We start from the raw sequence: 10,289 nt of genomic DNA on the forward strand, positions 1-10,289 counted from the left end.
TAAGCTTTTTGATGTGCTGCTGGATTCGGTTTGCCAGTATTTTATTGAGGATTTTTGCATCAATGTTCATCAAGGATGTTGGTCTGAAATTCTCTTTTTTGGTTATGTCTCTGCCAGGTTTTGGTATCAGGACGATGCTGGCTTCATAAAATGTGTTAGGGAGGATTCCTTCTTTTTCTATCGATTGGAATAGTTTCAGAAGGAATGGTACCAGTTCCTCCTTGTACCTCTGGTAGAATTCAGCTGTGAATCCATCAGGTCCTGGACTCTTTTTGGTTGGTAAGCTATTGATTATTGCCAGAATTTCAGAACCTGTTATTGGTCTCTTCAGAGATTCGACTTCTTCCTGGTTTAGTCTTGGGAGGGTGTATTTGTCGAGGAAATTATCCATTTCTTCTAGATTTTCTAGTTTATTTGCATAGAGGTGTTTGTAGTATTCTCTGATGGTAGATTGTATTTCTGTGGGATCGGTGGTGATATCCCCTTTTTCGTTTTTTATTGCATCTATTTGATTCTTCTCTCTTTTCTTCTTTATTAGTCTTGCTAGCGGTCCATCAATTTTGTTGATCTTTTCAAAAAACCAGCTCCTGGGTTCATTAATTTTTTGAAGGGTTTTTTGTGTCTCTATTTCCTTCAGTTCTGCTCTGATTTTAGTTATTTCTAGCCTTCTGCTAGCTTTTGAATGTGTTTGCTCTTGCTTTTCTAGTTCTTTTAATTGTGATGTTAGGGTGTCAATTTTGGATCTTTCCTGCTTTCTCTTGTGGGCATTTAGTGCTATAAATTTCCCTCTACACACTGCTTTGAATGTGTCCCAGAGATTCTGGTATGTTGTGTCTTTGTTCTCGTTGGTTTCAAAGAACATCTTTATTTCTGCCTTCATTTCATTATGTACCCAATAGTCATTCAGGAGCAGGTTGTTCAGTTTCCATGTAGTTGAGCGGTTTTGAGTGAGTTTCTTAATCCTGAGTTCTAGTTTGATTGCACTGTGGTCTGAGAGACAGTTTGTTATAATTTCTGTTCTTTTACATTTGCTGAGGAGAGCTTTACTTCCAACTATGTGGTCAATTTTGGAATAGGTGTGGTGTGGTGCTGAAAAAAATGTATATTCTGTTGACTTGGGGTGGAGAGTTCTGTAGATGTCTATTAGGTCCACTTTATGTAGAGCTGAGTTCAATTCCTGGATATCCTTGTTAACTTTCTGTCTCGTTGATCTGTCTAATGCTGACAGTGGGGTGTTAAAATCTCCCATTATTATTGTGTGGGAGTTTAAGTCCCTTTGTAGGTCACTGAGGACTTGCTTTATGAATCTGGGCGCTCCTGTGTTGGGTGCATATATATTTAGGATAGTTAGCTCTTCTTGTTGTATTGATCCCTTTACCATTATGTAATGGCCTTCTTTGTCTCTTTTGATCTTTGTTGGTTTAAAGTCTATTTTATCAGAGACTAAGATTGCAACTCCTGCCTTTTTTTGTTTTCCAGTTGCTTGATAGATCTTCCTCCATCCCTTTATTTTGAGTCTATGTGTGTCTCTGCACGTGAGATGGGTTTCCTGAATACAGCACACTGATGGGTCCTGACTCCTTATCCAGTTTGCCAGTCTGTGTCTTTTGATTGGAGCATTTAGCCCATTTACATTTAACGTTAATATTGTGATGTGTGAATCTGATCCTGTCATTATGATGTTAGTTGGTTATTTTGCTCGTTAGTTGCTATAGTTTCTTCCTAGCCTCGATGGTCTTTACAATTTGGCGTGTTTTTGCAGTGGCTGGTACCGGTTGTTCCTTTCCATGTTTAGTGCTTCCTTCAGGAGCTCTTTTAGGGCAGGCCTGGTGGTGACAAAATCACTCAGCGTTTGCTTGTCTGTAAAGCATTTTATTTCTCCTTCACTTATGAAGCTTAGTTTGGCGGGATAGGAAATTCTGGGTTGAAAATTCTTTTCTTTAAGAATGTTGAATATCGGCCCCCACTCTCTTCTGGCTTGTAGAGTTTCTGCTGAGAGATCAGCTGTTAGTCTGATGGGCTTCCATTTGTGGGTAACCCGACCTTTCTCTCTGGCTGCCCTTAACATTTTTTCCTTCATTTCAACTTTGGTGAATCTGACAATTATGTGTCTTGGAGTTGCCCTTCTCGAGGAGTATCTTTGTGGCGTTCTCTGTATTTCCTGAATCTGAATGTTGGCCTGCCTTGCTAGATTGGGGAAGTTCTCCTGGATAATATCTTGCAGAGTGTTTTCCAACTTGGTTCCATTCTCCCCATCATTTTCAGGTACACCAATCAGATGTAGGTTTGGTCTTTTCACATAGTCCCAAATTTCTTGGAGACTTTGTTCATTTCTTTTTATTCTTTTTTCTCTAAACTTCCCTTCTCTCTTCATTTCATTCATTTCATCTTCCATCAGCGATACCCTTTCTTCCAGTTGATCGCATCTGCTACTGAGGCTTCTGCAATCTTCGCGTAGTTCTCGAAACTTGGCTTTCAGCTCCATCAGCTCCTTTAAGCCCTTCTCTCCATTGGTTATTCTAGTTATCCATTCTTCTAATTTTTTTTCAAAGTTTTTAACTTCTTTGCTATTGTTTTGAATTTCCTCTCATAGCTCAGAGTAGTTTGATTGTCTGAAGCCTTCTTCTCTCAACTCATCAAAGTCATCCTCCATCCAGCTTTGTTCCGTTGCTGGTGAGGAACTGCGTTCCTTTGGAGGAGGAGAGGTGCTCTGTTTTTTAGAGTTTCCAGTTTTTTTGCTCTGTTTTTTCCCCATCTTTGTGGTTTTATCTGCTTTTTGTCTTTGATGATGGTGATGTACAGATGGGTTTTTGGTGTGGATGTCCTTTCTTTTTGTTAGTTTTCCTTCTACCAGACAGGACCCTCAGCTGCAGGTCTGTTGGAGTTTACTAGAGGTCCACTCCAGACCCTGTTTGGCTGGGTGTCAGCAGCAGTGGCTGCAGAACAGTGGATTTTCGTGAGACCACAAATTCAGCTGTCTGATACTTCCTCTGAAAGTTTTGTCTCAGAGGAGTACCGGGTTGAATGAGGTGTCAGTCTGTCCCTACTGGGGGGGTGCCTCCCAGTTAGGCTGCTCAGGGGTGAGGGACCCACTTTAGGAGGCAGTCTGTCCGTTCTCAGATCTCCAGCTGCGTGCTGGGAGAACCACTACTCTCTTCAAAGCTGTCAGTCAGACAGGGACATTTAAGTCTGTGGAGGTTCTTGCTGAGTTTTTGTTTGTCTGTGCCCTGCCCCCAGAGGTGGAGCCTACAGAGGCAGGCAGGCCTCCTTGAGCTGTGGTGGGCTCCACCCAGTTGGAGCTTCCTGGCTGCTTTGTTTACCTAAGCAAGCCTGGGCAATGGCGGGCGCCCCTCCCCCAGCCTCGCTGCCGCCTTGCAGCTTGATCTCAGACTGCTGTGCTAGCAATCAGCGAGACTCTGTGGGCATAGGACCCTCCGAGCCAGGTGCGGGACACAATCTCCTAGTGTGCCGTTTTCCAGGCCCGTTGGAAAAGCGCAATATTAGGATGGGACTGACCCGATATTCCAGGTGCCGTCTGTTTCCCCTTTCTTTGACTAGGAAAGGGAACTCCCTGACCCCTTGCGCTTCCCGAGTGAGGCAGTTACTCTCCCTGCTTTGGCTCGCGCACAGTGAGCTTCACCGACTGTCCTGCACCCACTGTTAGGCACTCCCTAGTGAGATGAAACCGGTACCTCAAGCAGAAATGCAGAAATCACCCGTCTTCTGTGTCGCTGGGGCTGGGAGCTGGAGACTGGAGCTGTTCCTATTCGGCCATCTTGGCTCCACCCCCGCATTTGCTTTTTAAAAAAGTCAAATTATGTAAGAACTTCTTTAGAAAGGTCTGTACTTCATAGGTGACTTTCCCAAAGCCATGTAGCCAGATTGCTTCAGGATAGCATGAGAACAAGGTCAACTAATTTTTGTTCATATATTTTTGTTCTACTAATTTTTGTTCAAATGCCTGCTATCAGCCAAAATGATCCTGGGCAAAAGGAACCAGCAATGAGCTTAGACTACAACAATTAGAAAATTCCAGGCTTTGGCCGGGTGCGGTGGCTCACGCCTGTAATCCCGGCAGTTTGGGAGGCCAAGGCGGGTGGATCACGAGGTCAGGAGATCCAGACCATCCTGGCTAACATGGTGAAACCCTGTCTCTACTAAAAATACAAAAAAGTTTGGCTGGGCATGGTGGCGGGTGCCTGAAGTCCCAGCTACTCAGGAGGCTGAGGCAGGAGAACGGCGTGAACCCGAGAGGCGGAGCTTGCAGTGAGCCGAGATCGCACTGCTGCACTCCAGCCTGGGGGACACAGTGAGACTCAGTCTCAAAAAAAAAAAAAAAAAAATTGCAGGCTTTGAAGAAAAAGACTAGAAGTTCTGCCACATTTAGCTATGTGACCTTGGGCAAACCTCATGATCTCTCAGATCCTTTTATTTTCTTTTTATTTCCAGTTATAAAACAATTATCTGAAAGCTTCTGTACTTTTAACATAAAATGATCTGAAAACTGATGTATTTGTTTATTTATTTAGTTGCTAGTAGGTGGTTTTAACCAATTCTCAAAATACTAGCCTTGGACTAAGTAATTATTCAGAGATAAGTGGAGGAATTAGGTGGTTGATGCGAATCTTCAAAGGATGAATTTATTTTTTAAAAAAAAAGGAAATTAGTCTTTACAATTATAGAGAATTGATGATCTGGAAAGTTTGTTCAAGCTCAAGATATAAATAGATTTCATAAAGTTTCAGACAAGTATGCCATAGGTTACTGAGATTTTATTGCTATAACTCTTGAATTTGAATCATGAGAGGCAATCACGGTCCCTTAACACCAAGATCAAGAGCCAGAATAAAAGGGGATGTAATGTGTGCAAACACGAGCTGTCCATTTCGTGCTGCACAATAGCTGAGTATGTGTCGATTCTTTAATAAGTTCGAATGAACACGAGCTGTCCATTTCGTGCTGCACAATAGCTGAGTACGTGTCGATTCTTTAATAAATTCAAATGACAACATCAAAAATATATACAGCCTATGATAATCACAGCCCAGAACTTGGATATTTCTCTAATTATTTTTCCTTTTCTCATTTTACTACAAAAATACCAAGAAAAATATATCCTCCTAAGTACCTGCATTATACTAGTTACTATGCTTAGGAGTTACCTGTATTACCTCATTTAATCCTTACACTTGACTGCTGGGTTGATGTTATTCCTATTTACTTATAGGAGAAAATCAAGGCCAGAGAGGTTACGTGCATATACAAATCCACGGTTGGAGGCAATCAATCTGGAATCTACACACAGGTTCTTCTGATTAGCAATACATCATCCACAGTTCCTGACATATTGAGCTATTGCTATGTAATGAAGGTCACAGTGACTACCGTGGAGCACGTGAGAAAATATAAAATTACTTATCTAACTGATGAGTCTAATGAACACCAGACGATGTTCTCTACAATTGGTTTCTTCGATACAGATACGTAACTGACTTCCTTTTTAATTGAACAGAAGGAACATATTATTGACTCACATAACAAGGGATACTTTCAGAATGTATAGTAATTTGTTCTGTGCAAGAAAACCTGTTTGGGGCCACACTTTTCTTCTGAAGGGTAACCTTCAAGGTATTTTCCCTGAACCATTTTTTTTTTTTCTCTACAGATTATAAAGGATCTGAAAGACTAAGATAAAGCACTCCCGTTAGAAGTTGTGATGACAGACGAACGAGTTTAATAGTGACAGGCAGTGTTGGGTCCTTTTCCTATTTCTTTCATGAAAATGGAACCGTCATTCATTCAGCCAGGAGCCTGGTCAATATGGTGAGCTCCTGTGTGTGTACATGAAGGGGACTTTGATAATTACATGAGGCAGACAATTCATCTGGAAGCTCTAGAAAATGAGAGGTGGAAAAATGAGCTCTCAATGTCCACCTGGGTTTTGAAAAAGTAGATATTTGAAGTTGTGGCAGGCTGCTTTGTAATTAAATTGGTCGCTGAGGTCAGTTTTCATAGCAGTCCAATTCCAGATGTGATCATAGCGTCATGAGCCATGCCTTTATAAATGTTACATTTCCTGGGATCAAACTATTTGCCAGAATTTTCTTCCTAATTTAAAGAGTTTAAATGCCACATTATTTTTAATAGTATTTTGCTATACTGGTGTTTTTGTGTCATGGAAAAGAGTCAGAGGGCATGGCATGGAATAACAAAAAAAGGAAAGCCTCCTTCCAATTTCTATAGAGCAGAATTCACTGCATTCGTATCCTGCTGTCCAGTTTTGATTCAACTGGACCAATTTCTCTTTTAGCTACTAAGATAAATGTAGTGTTTACTGAAAAAAGCTGATCATATTTTCTACTCTGTTATATACCAATCTTGAAGCATCAGAATGCTCCTGTCATCTGGAAACATAATCCATTCTATGTAGAGGTTCTTTCTCTTCTGTGATTTGAACCTAGTCTTTAATTTATTTCTATTTTGAACTGAATTTAAAGCTGATTACCCATCAGAGAAGGAGACTGGCATAATCAAGTAAGACAAGGGCAGGCTCCTCGGAATTTTTCTTGGATAGCTTTTCTAATAGACTGAAACTAATTCTGAGACTCTACCTGTCACTACGCACAGCGTCTAATTCCCATGCAGCTGAATTAGTTTGTGTGAAATACTCTTTCTGAGGCCCTAGACACTTAGAATTTATCTCAGCTCTGAAGCAACAGCTGTTAATAACCTGAATAATTGTGGAGGCATTCCCCTGTACTAAAAATTATATGCAGACTACATTACCACAATTCGATTATGATGGATGCAATTAAAATAAATTATGTAAATGCACTATAAGAATAATTAGAACTAGAAATGTTGATGAGTTAATTGCCATGTCTATGTACTTATGACACAGAAATCGAAGAAATTTGGAAAAAATTTAGATTATTTTAAAGATAAAACAGATTGAAAAGCATGAAAAATAATTCGGTAATGGGGACAAAAGAAGTCTCTTCTTGACATTCACTCAGGAATTTGCAAGAGACATGAAGGTTGCACAATTCACTACATGGAACTTAGGGACTTGACAACCTGAATGCTGAGTAACAAGGAGGCTTGGTACAAACTAAAGGATGAATTAGCAGTCAGAAGTGGCTTTACTGCTCAATAATTAGAACTTTGAGGGAAATCTAAGGTAGAAAGTAATGGTTAACGTGGATTAATATATATTCAAAAAGCAAACTTTTAAAAGGATAGGAAACATAACATCAGTGTGAACTCAGGCTTTTGTCCCTCACTTTTAAGCTGTGTCCATTGCCTGCAAGCATTGGCAACCCTGCAGCCATGAGTACCTCTGCAGCCCTAGTTGCAGCTCTAAATACAATACTGAGGCAAATGGTGTCATCTAAAAAAATAAAAATAAAAATAAAAAACCTAGAAGCCAGATTAAAGAGGCTCCTGCAGACAAGGATGAGACAAATTGAAAATCAAAAAGAATAATGGCTGCAACTGATTAAAACAAATTATCGCTCTGTGATTTCATAATAACACTCAAAAAAGGGTTTTAAAAATTTGGAACAATGAAAACAAAATGTACTAGACACTATTGGAAGCTGCTAAGGCACCAATTCATCATCTTAAACTTGATAGTGACAGGGAAGAGGAAGCATGTATTCTGTCATTTTAGCAGAAATTATTCTTCGGACTAACCAAAAGAACTTAAGATATCAGTGAAGTTTTCAAAGAGGAGAAATGGTAGAAATAGGAAAGCATCGTTTTGTAACTTGTAGTGAAACAAATTTTTAAAAACAAATTAAAAGGTAAAGGTATGGTTCTGTTACTGCTTTAAAGAAACAAAGGGTATGTAAAAACTGTGCAATGAGGGAAACATTTTTGGATCCTGATTCAAACAAACTATTAAAAATATTGTTTAGACATTAGAGGATGTTTGAATACGAATCACGTATTAGATGAGAATATGGGTTTTTAAAACTAATTTTGGCACATGTATACATATGTAACAAACCTGCACATTGTGGACATGTACCCTAAAACTTAAAGTATAATAATAATTAAATTTTAAAAAAAGTAAGTCTTCCAAAAATAAAAAATAAAAAAATTGAAAAAAAGCTGTACCAAAATGGAAAACTGTCTTATTTGAAGATGAAATACACTTCATGTGGGGCAGAGAGACAGAAGGAGATGACATTGCCTGGGCTCCTGTCATTAGGAAGCATATCACACAGAAGCTGTACAATAATTTTGAATTTTAAGAGGAGAAATTCTTTTTCAACTAATTTGGAATTTTTTTCCTGGTCAATTTCTATAAAACATGCAGTTGAAATAACTAAAACACATTATAATTCTATCTTGACTTAACAAGCTTTGAACTGCTCAAGAAAGTTTTTTTTGTGTTGCACAGAGAAAATAAATATTAAATATCAAAACTAATTTTAGTAAAAGAAATAATGCATTGTATTACATAAGAAAAAAATTTTAATTCATATTGAAGAATTTGAGTAAATGACTTGATATTTGAAGTTTTATTAAAAGTATCCCAGCCAAAATAAAATGGGAGCAGGGAGAATAGACGGGAATAAATAAGACAAAAATGGCAAAACAAATAATGTTTATGAGGCTTAGTGATGGATCCATGTGGACTATATTTTCAACTCTTTTGCATGCTTAGAAATTTTTGTAATAAAAAATGTTTTAAAAATCAAACCATTGTTTAGGCATAAACACAGAAAGACAGACAATAGAAGGTAATAAATTAAAGTCAGTTGCCATTTTCTATTCATTTATGTGTTCCCTGAGATCTTTACATAAAATTCAAGACTGTAAACTCTAAATAGATGCCTACACATGTAGTAAATGGGGTGAAAAATGAGAAGTATGGGGGAGTTGTGACCTCAGGCAGAAAAATTAACCCTGATTGCTTGGATGGTGACAGCTTAAGTGTATGAATGATAAGAAGTGTCAGGGAGACTTTAGCGTAGTGACTTGGGGCACAGATCTTTCTGGGCATCATCTCTGTAGGAGTGTCAGACATGAGGTAGATTTGAAGAACAAAAACAAAAAGGCATATTCCTAGATAATTTGTCACATTTCAAATGTTTACTGTTAAAGTTTGGTTTTGTTCTAAAAGATCCACCAGCGTTAATTTAATAGCAGCTAGACGTAGTGGCTCATGCCTGTAATCCCAGCACTCTGGGAGGCCGAGGCGGCGGGCGGATCACTTGAAGCCAGGAGTTTGAGACCAACCTGCCTAATATGGAAAAACCCATGTCTACTGAAAATACAAAAATTAGCCGCTCATGATGGCACAAGCCTGTAGTCTCAGCTACTTGGGAGGCGGAGGCAGGAGAATCGCTGAACCCGAGAGGTGGAGGTTGCAGAGAGCCAAAACCATGCCACTGCACTCCAGCCTGGGCGACAGAGAGAGACCCTGTCTCAGAATAATAATTAATCATAATAATATCGATAGCAAACAGTAGTATTACGGTTAAAGCCAGGGCCAGCTTCGTGGCCATCCAGTCCGCACTGGTTCCTATGCTTAGAAAGATCCCACATCTGGTTTAGTGCTGTGCTGTTGCCATCTTGGAATTTCTAGAAATTTTAAATGAGGAGCCTCACATTTTCATTTTCCACTTGACCCTTCAAATTATGTCACAAGTCCTGGTTAGAGTGGCTTATATACAAAGTTTGTAGGGAGTAGATTTAGTGAACTTGATGAAGTCTTATAGTTCATTCTCCCGAAGGAGACTTGTTAGTCACTGAAGAGTCGCTTCACAGTGTTTATTTTTCTTTTTACCTTCCCAACTCTTTTGGGGACAGCTAAGTAAACACAGCCTCTAGCAGTATGGTATGACTTGGGACAACATTAACTAACTTCATAACAATGACACCCAAAAGCAACATCCAATTTCAAAACATCATTGTTCTCTAGATCAAGAATTTTGTTTTGAAATATAATTTTCAGGTATAGGTGTGCTTGCTGATAGTTCTAAAATATTGAGCTTGATATAAAGGCAAACCTGTCTAAATATATGGAATTCTTTTGGTAGTCTTAGCCATGCTAACAAATATGTTTTCTGAATACAGCTTTTTTTCCCATTGATAAAGGAATATTTTCAATAAGGAAATGATAACAAGTGTTGTAGGGTTACTATTTGGTATTTGCAAGGTAATAACCAGCTAACAGCAATGTATCAATGATTGCATTTGTGTAGACATCTTGACTAAAGTCACACAGAAGTAGCAGAAAGCCACTTGTCACTGTGCAGCCAATAATCTTGCATAAT

The sequence above is a fragment of the Hylobates moloch genome, unplaced genomic scaffold, assembly GCF_009828535.3.
Source record: "Hylobates moloch isolate HMO894 unplaced genomic scaffold, HMol_V3 SCAFFOLD_1, whole genome shotgun sequence".
NCBI lineage: Eukaryota > Metazoa > Chordata > Mammalia > Primates > Hylobatidae > Hylobates > Hylobates moloch.